We start from the raw sequence: 9494 nt of genomic DNA, 5'->3' as shown, positions 1-9494 counted from the left end.
AGTGTTACATTTTGGCACAAGTATCAGCAAGCATTTCTGTGTTCATCACAGCTACTATATTATAACCTTATCAATTCAATCCTTTCTTAAATCAAGTTACAGGTCTGTCCTGAAATACAGTAGGAATACTACTGAAAAGCATCATAAGTCACTCTAAGACAGTTGGTTTAGTAATCAACAATGTTCTAGCTCCTGTACACCAGAATGGGCTTGTTCTGAAGCCTTTCCTAGCATTTCTGGCAGCAAAGTAGCACGCAAGAACAGAATGCTAGAGATAGATTACCTTTGATGTTATCTCAGTTGCTAAGCTACGCTTGAGTCAGTTAACAATTCAAAGGCCAGTATAAAAATTATATTTTATTAATATTTGTCAAGCCCTAAGACAAAAGAAATAGAAGACCTCAGGGTGCAAATAATTCAAAACAGAAGCTACACATTACTGGTTAAAAAAAGCCTGTGCACACAAATAAGGCTGTTAATTCATTCACTGTTACGACCCAGAGGATTTTAACTGTTTTGAAAGAAGCAGTGAAATTTTAACCCTCCAAAAATTAAGTAATAATTTCGTTCATTGGGAATGATATTATTAGCTTTCTGTGTGTCTTCAGTCAGAAGCAGCTTAACCTGTATTGCATGAGTTCAATGGGACAGGTTTATTTATCATTGTTTAATGACCAGAAGATAAGAAAATAAAACTATTGGACCTCTGCCTCTGGAGGTGGCAGAAAAAGAATAGCAAAGTGGAAAAGAACAACGAAACCTCTGAAATATTACAAGCTTTGGATGGTTCTCAAAACACAAAATAACTCCTTTGTTAGCACTTCATTTAGTATATAATGGTATTAAAATGTATTAATTGGAAGATAACACCACTACTTCCAAAAGACAGAACTTATTCCTGGCTGATAAGAAAAGTGCAGTGTTTGTTGTCCAGAGATTTAAAAATGCAGCCCTATTTATATCCACTTAAGGGTGTGGGTATTTAACTTCAGAGCCATTTACAGGGATTAACCAAAATGACAAAACAAACAGGTGACCTAGAAATGGAACCAGCTTTCTCTAGCACTGCGTAGTTCCAAGTCAGTTTGTCTAGATGTACAATATGCAATAAAAACCATACTACCCAAATGGCAGAGGTCCAAACATGTCAAAGGAAATACAGAAATCCAGAAGATCTCAAACAAATTTGAAGAACTGCCATTTCACTTCCAAGTGTCAAAATGGAGGGAGTTGGTTTTAGCTTTATTACATGCATTCAACACTCAGCTTACCTAAACTTAGAAGTTTGAACTTCATATTTCTTCTGCAACCATGCTAAAGATAAGACTTGTAGATATTTAAAAAAGATATACTTGAAGATTTGCACACCTCCAGGAGCACTATTATTATTATTACTTCAAATATATTTTCATCCACCTTACTGAAAATAAGACAGTGCAAGAAAAATGCTCAACTAATGAAGGCGGCACATCATAAAAAAATACCTGTTCAATATATTTCATACTGCGGTAAGTAAAGCCCACTACCTTTCTCGTCAGAATACATACAGAACTAGGGCAGGATGACTGTGAACTCCTGAAATTCAAACCCAGCGTGGGTTGTGCTGGTCCGTGTTTTCTCACAAGGTAAACAGGCAACCATGCCAGATTAGAAATCCCAAGCCTACTCCAGTTTGCAGGCCTAGAAGGGAAAAGAGAAGGTTTTGAATGCAGAACTTACTTGAAGATAAACAATTCAATCAGACTGATTTTCTCATGTTTCCTAGACAGTTATGTAGACTCTACTTTTCAGAACAATTAATGTGAAAACCCAATGATGGTTTAACATCATTCTAAATTTTTGATGGGAACGGTTGGACTCGATGATCCGGTGGGTCTCTTCCAACCTGGTTATTCTGTGATTCTGTGATTCTGTAAATCAAAGAAAAATCAAACTCGCTCTTGCCTAACTTAAAGATGTTTACAGATAGACTAGAAACAAACTGGAAGTACAGTAAAAGCTGGCCTTTATGTGGAAGGGAAGCAAAAATTTCTAAGCTGATTTCTTGATAATCTACTGAAAAAGGACTGATGGTATTGTTTGATTTGTAAGAAAAAAGGTTTGTAAGAAAAGCACCTCTAAACATTTAAAAGCAGAATACCTTGTTTCTGCTTATGAGTAATATAGTAAAAACTTTCTCTAATAAAATATATGGGGTTTTAAATGTATAATGACAGTATACATCTGAAAGATGATCATAAATTCTTACTACAGACAAGCCACCAAAAAAGAAAAGCAGAAAACCCCATCTTTTCCCCTCCAAACCCAAAACTTATTTGTTTCCTTAATCTAGCAATTTACACGTTGACTTGGGAGAGATAATACTGCTTCTGAATGACATGTTTATGTTTGTTTCCGACGGGAACAGGATTCTGAAGTTTTTCTTAACACATTTTGCACTGTTAGGTCAACTGTAGGAGTAGCAAAGTGAGAAAGTGAGAAATAGACCAGTGATTTGTGTTAAAACAAGGCATCAGACAATCACTCAAAGAAAAACAAACTGATCAAACATGTAACAGCTTCATATATCACTTAAAATGTTTGGTTTATTGTTAAGGACATAAGCATCAGTATCATAAGGGAAGAGGAAAAACATCAGCTAGCACAGCTTATCTTCCTCCTGGACAAGTTACAGCCATATTCATTTTGTACCATTCCCTTTCTATTGGCAAGAGTGTATTTTCAAAATTATGAAGAGATAAAATTTTGGTTTGAGATTTTTTTATACTTACTGACTGAAAGCTACATTAAAAATCTAAAGAATAGTATTAGGAACTAATTAAACCCCCATTACAACATTTTTTCTTTCACCTCCTTGTAGCCTGCTCCTTTGAATCAAATCCAAATGTGACAAGGTCAGCAATGTGACAATCTGCAGTCTAAAAAGAATCTCAAGCTCCATTGCAGAATTACATCCTAAGACAAGCATTTATAATGAAATTATCTCTAATATCCAAAAGTATATTAATTGCCTTCCTCAGAGCTGGATGTTACAGTGTTATCTTTACAGTTCTTACAAGTCACTGTTAGCTGATGCTGAGAAGACAGAGAATGTATTATCATTAAATTGTTATTGCAGAAGCCCAGGAAAAAAATTACACATGAAAGTTGTTCAACTTTTGGTTCATGATTCACCCCATTCTTTGCAGAGCTGTTCCCTCTCAGCTTGTTATATCATCTTCCCACTATTTTCTTGGCTGTTTTGCTACCGTCACCTGAGGAACTTTTTTCCCCACAAGTTGCGGCGTGACATCCACTTTCTGTGAAGCTTATTAGTTTGCTGTGAAGCTATTAGTTTGTTGTTCTTGTGCTGAAGGACACGACGGCTGGGCTGGTTATTGCCAGAGCCCCCAAAATTTGAGTGCCAACCCCATTCTGGTTATTTGCAGAGGTGTTCAAGACTCATGCAAAGAGCTACCAGGAATAAGTTGATTAGTGTGCACTGGTCAGCCTGTCAGTCGCCTCCTATCTCTAAAAATTAACCTACACTCACCTGCCTAGAAGAACACTAACAAAACAAAAAAAATACTACCCATCCACCTGGACAATTGTTCAAAAAAGAGATCTATCTGTGCTAGGTTTAAACTAGACATCATTTTTTATCCTGTTTAAAAACTTGAGTTTTACATTCAGAAGAGATATTACATAGTTTTGTTTTGTAACCATAACAGCAATTACCAATATTTTGAAGAGAATGACTGCTCATTGACACAACAAAAGGACTATAGGAAAGGTGTGTTTTCTTCAGCAGTCCAGGAAATGTCATTGTGTGACCAATGCAATTGTTTAGGCAAAGTTAATCTTCATGAGAAAAAGAATAGCAGCTAAGCTGGTGCAAGAACTCTAATTCAGAAAGGAACAAGGCAGAGATACAGCAGTTTTAGATTTTGCCTATTCAAATATTTGTTAAAAGAGGCAAAAATTTAAGAAAAAAAAGGAAAATTCTGAATATTTCTTGTATTTAAACCCTTCTATCAGCTAGAACATAAAAACACTTTACCAAATAGGTGACAAATGCCTGTTTTGGCTGCATTTTATTTTATATTTTTATTAGTGTTAGACTAAAAAGTTTTTTCACAATCTATAGCTTTGGTATGTAACAATTATATTTTGAAAGTGGCACAAAACTCAGGCTTCATAATAGTTAGCAGGATTCTTCAAGTCTTCCTAGCTTAGGCCTATTTCCTCCTCGAGATAGAGACAGAGAAATGGGAAGACCTCTTAAAGGACAACTATTCAATGCCATCTTGTTCAAGAATTCCTGAACAAGAAATGCAGCACATTACTAAGTTTACAGATCCACATCTTCCTTTCCTAGATATCTCCTGCATTGTGAATGCAACTCCACTTTTACTGACACATTATGCCTCACAGTCAAGTCCTTTACATCCATCTTAATTTGTAGATTTTTATGACATTTTCAGTACAAAGCAGGTATTAATGTATAATGAATTTAGTTTTTTTCACTCAAACTTACATAAAGCATAGGTTATGTGACACATGGTATTGCAACTGTGGCTCCTCTCCACATAAAGACTAATCAAATGTTTGAGGAGCATGACATTATTAAAGCACAAGTCCTCAGCTGATAATACAGAACACGTACATGATTGAAAAAACAGAACTGCAGGCACATCAAAACTTCAGTAATTACTCAGATATAAAAACATAGCATCTTGTTTCTTCCAGTGTGGGTTAAATTTTCCTTTTCATAAGAAAAAGAAGGAACATAATTAATAGGCTATTTTCTTAAATACATTCCAAAAAACCTTAGGCACAAGACCTACAGCTGTGCTGACTACTTAGCTTCTGTTCCAACAAGAATTATGGTGCTATTGTAAGAGTGCTTCATTGACACCATAGCACTTCCTAGCAACAGTCTGTTTTGTACATAAAACGTGGATTAAATACTGCCTATCAGTGTTTTCTTTCTCATTATGCTGTTCAACCTTCCTTCCTCTCCCACATAAAAGGAAAAATCTTATTTGGACACAATGCAGAACTTAAGGCTCTGTAAGGCACTGAATTACCAAAGAACAAGTAATCAAATTACAAGGTTTCAAGCTATCCAAGGTGAACCCTCCAAAAATGAAGTTAGTGTTCATTCATAAATCCATTGCAGATTCACTGATTTTTTAATCCTGCAATGGATAAAGAGTTGGACATTCTGCTTTTCATGTTCTCTTCCTGCAAAGCAGTATCCAGTCTTACCATTCAAATTCTTTGTGAGCCAAAACAGTAAGTATAAGGAAGTTTTCATTGTCCTTTATTTCCAGTAAAAAGGCCCTAATAACAATGTCAGCATACTTGGACTGTCATATGTTACTCCTGCAAAGCAGCACTGAATGCATTCCAAACACACAATGGCAGCCCCGAATAACGGGTTCTTGGTAGGATATGGCTGATGGCTGTGAGTAAAGAAACCTAGACCATGATGGGCAGTCATGCAGATGTATGCAATTTTGCTTTGTGTATCTGTTTCTTACATTAAATACGTGGAGGAGGAACTTCACCCTGCTCTGGCTTCTTGTAGATTCTTGGTGAGCAAGACAACCCTCAACCTGCAATCAAGTGATGGGACAAGAGCTGCTTAGAACTCATTTTGTTCCTGCACTGCTAGCTGGGCTATAGAGTAGGTAGTGAGAGTGTGCACAGAGAAGAAAACTTTTTTTATTTCATGTAAAGATACACTTTCTTCCTAGCATATTATTTTTCCAGTACCTGAAAGACTCATGATTAAAAGAAGCAAAAACCCCACAGCCTGTATTAGTTAAAAGACTAGCATATCTCTGTAAGAGGGCACTTTCTGTGATTAAGATATCTCTCATTCCTTTTGATCAGTCTGAGAAAAAAACTTCAGCTACAATGTGTTGTCTCCTGGCCTCTGAAGAACAGCGGTTCTTCTCCCTGTCCCACCCCATGCCTCTTTTTTTTCCAGGCACCACCTGGAAACAAAACTATTATTAATTATAATATTTACCTCCAGTTACATACACCCACAAACAAAGGGAACCAACATAAACCCAATTAATACACATAAACCCAGTTCTACAATTTCTCTGGGAATAACTCTCACCCAATTGGAGATGCATAGCCCTAACTTGTAGCATAATTAGTGAGGTTGGTGAGTTTTTTTTCCTCCTCTCCCCTTATATGGGCAGAGATTGGTATTTATAATGAAACATCTCAAGTAGGATGGCAGAAGATTAGAAAAAAATGGAGAAAACAGAATATTTCCATTCATGTGGCAGTAACTGGATGCAAGACTTCAAATCCTACTGTAGCCAGGTAGATAAAAGCAGCAAAGCAACAAACTCAAAAAGAAGTGGTGGGGCAAAGACCAACTATTCACTCTGGAATGCAGGGGTGGAGGAACCAGGTTATTTCTGCTGGTCAGCTGTTCAGGTCTTGTCTGCATTAATCTCTTGTCATTGCTCTCTGGCAAATAAATTGCTAAGAACTATAATTAAATTGCTAAGAACTATAATACATGCCTTTCAGAAACATTCTTGTGCTTTCTCTTTTTTTTTTTTTCCTCCTATTAAGGAGCAAAGGAGGCACATTATAGAGTTTTTATTTATTTATTCCTGATATTCTCATATAAATTCTGTCCCTACACTTGTGAATCTCAGACAGCAGAGGAAAGCTACTTCTTGCTCAATGCCTGCTTACAAAGATGTTTGCAAACGTGTGCAATACCTTCTCATTTTCCTTTTGCTGCTACTGAAGATGTCTGTGCTAAAGCTTACTATGATGATAGGTATCCAAAAAGAATCAGTTGTTTAGACAATTCTCCATTTTAACTGACGTTTCCGTCTGGTGGAAGGACAGAACTAAGCTGATTTCTCTTACCATTGCTCACACGTTTACTTCAATACAATTTTTAATACAGTTATGAGGGGAAAAACAAATTGCAAATCAGTCTTCAGTGTTTCCTTAAAATCCTTTGGTGTATTTAACAAATGCATTTAATTATCTCAATTTGTTTAGAAACTCTGAGTTCGTTATAAAAACATGCTGGGAAGTTCAACTCTATTTCAATGGCAGCATCAGAAATATGAATTCAAACCAATGGTAGCTTGCATAAGGTTTGTTGACATTTGGTGCCACCTAGCTAGATTTTATGCATGCCAGATTTAAATATGTTGCTACAAAAATATAGTTCTTTTCCAAATGAGCTAAAGATGAAATGTCTACCAGATAAACTTAAACTCCTGCCAGATAAACTCCTGCCCCTTTCTAGTGTATCTAGGATTACAGTAAAATAAAAAGGTAGGTATGTGTTAAATAGAACTGCAGTACTAACCAAAGGTTTTCAAATCCTTCATGTTTATATAGGACCATAAGACTACAGGCCATTTGTGATTATTTCAAATCTTCTCAATGTATTTTAATATGAACTTACAACTTGCATAGACAAGAGCAAGCGAGACGGCTTAAGAATTTTTTTCCCCTTCAAATAAGTCGCAACAGGACTGCTAGAATCGCTTCCCAAAGCTTTTCTTGACATAAACAGAATCATTTTGAAAATGCAACAGCATACCTCTGGTACAAGGATAGGTCCATACACAAACAGCCATAAGGAGTAGGAGGAAGAGATTCTGTTTCAGCTTGAGCATCCATAAAAATGCACTATTACAAACAAGACGAACTGAAAGAAGTTGCTTCAACCACTTATTCTAAAACTTCAGCAATCTCTTTTTTTATTAACCAGAGATTGCAAACTCAGAGTCCACGCTTTCTATATAGGAGAATGAGATTTCTCAAAGAAAAATGACAGCTTTTCTTAAGACATTTTAAAAGTGCACCCAGTCATGCATATCAGTACATTCAGCAAACAGATTATAAGTGAATAACTGCCATTTCTGGGAAGACATCATAGCATGCAACCAAAAATTTGCTTCTGGAAAGAAGAGTTGTCTTAAAAGCCTTTTTATCCTGGAGAATGTAGGCAGTAGGCCTATTAAAAGGCTTGTCTAGCAATCTTAGGACTGCAGTTAGGAATTGCTATGCATAACTGACATTGCTTAAGGGTCAGATAGACTGAAGAAATAAGCAAACATTTCCCAGACTCAAAGTGCTTTCTGGTAAAGATATAGAGTATACAGCCTTTTCTAAATCTAACCCCTGGAGCCCATAAAGGCTGATATACAGTGATTTTATTATGTGTATCAAAATGAAGAGGTTTATTTTATTTTGTTTACTTAAAATATTTTCCTCAGGTGTTATTGCAAATCAGTAATTAATTTTAAAATACCTAACAGAAACATGAAGATGTGATCAAAATAATCTGTTTGTAAGCCGGTCCTCTTGGTTTTAAAAGATGCTGCTTGTGACTTCATATGCCCCTCAATTCTTGTCTTGCTGTAACATTTTTTCACAAGCCAAGCCTAGAATCAACCAAATCCTTTAAGGCTGCACAAGTTACTTCTAGTCCAGTAACAGCACAGGTTTGACATTTCCTTGGGATGGGTGTGGTGTCTGAACAGTAACTTAAATGTAAATATTAAACCTGAACCTCCAGTACTAGACAAAATACATTTCATTTGACCCTCCAAAAACATCCCAGAAGTTGTTTTATAGCAAACCTTTGATCCAAGGTAAAAAAATCCTTCCTGACAGAATTACACGTGCACTTTGAAATACGTTTACCACATACTCAAAAGTAATCATCATCCCTCAGTACTTCATGTGATAATATCTTTGCTCTACCATGACCTCTACCAGTCCTCCTACTGCCCATTCTAGCTGTGCCATCCCAACTTTTCTCGACCAAATAAAGAACATACTCTGTAATAATTCAATCAATCAAAGAGCTTGCAGGCCAACGATTAAAAATACACTCCACCATTTAAAGCTGTAAGAGAAAAATACCACTATTAGTCAGCCAAGTTCCCCAGTGACCCAAATTTTTTAACCCAGGATGAATCACAAAACCAAGATACTTATGTCAAAGGTTAACATAGGTGAGAATGCTTATCTGATTTATCTAAGTATCTTATCAAAATCCATGTTTCTGTTCAGTACTAAGACAAGACACAAGAATGATGTACTGGCAGCATGTGGGCTATACTATAGATTTTCATTCTGAGAGGCGCGAAGTGCCAGATGCTCCACAACTGAGACAGTTCATCATTATAAAGGCTTTGCAACCAGTCTTTACCAGAGAGTACTGATTTCAAGAGCTCCTGTTTCCTGGTTCTCACTCATGGGCCACTCTTGTTTTGCAAAGTGGGGGGAAGTAAAAACAAAAAAAAATGCTTGAAGCTCAGAAGCTTTTGATCCAGTTCAGGCGGAAGTCCCACAAATGGCTTGTGGCAACAGCAAAGGTAATGAGTGTACACAGGGGAAAAGGCAGACACCAGCAGAACAGCTGACTGAACATACCAGCACATGCAATAGCCAAACAGAAAACACATCCCTAAGAAGAGGGGTGGGGAAGGGGCTGGGAAGAG

This window comes from Phaenicophaeus curvirostris, chromosome 3 (genome assembly GCF_032191515.1).
Source record: "Phaenicophaeus curvirostris isolate KB17595 chromosome 3, BPBGC_Pcur_1.0, whole genome shotgun sequence".
Classification (NCBI taxonomy): Eukaryota; Metazoa; Chordata; class Aves; order Cuculiformes; family Cuculidae; genus Phaenicophaeus; species Phaenicophaeus curvirostris.
The sequence above is the reverse complement of the archived record's forward strand: the minus strand, read 5'-3'. Positions refer to the sequence as shown.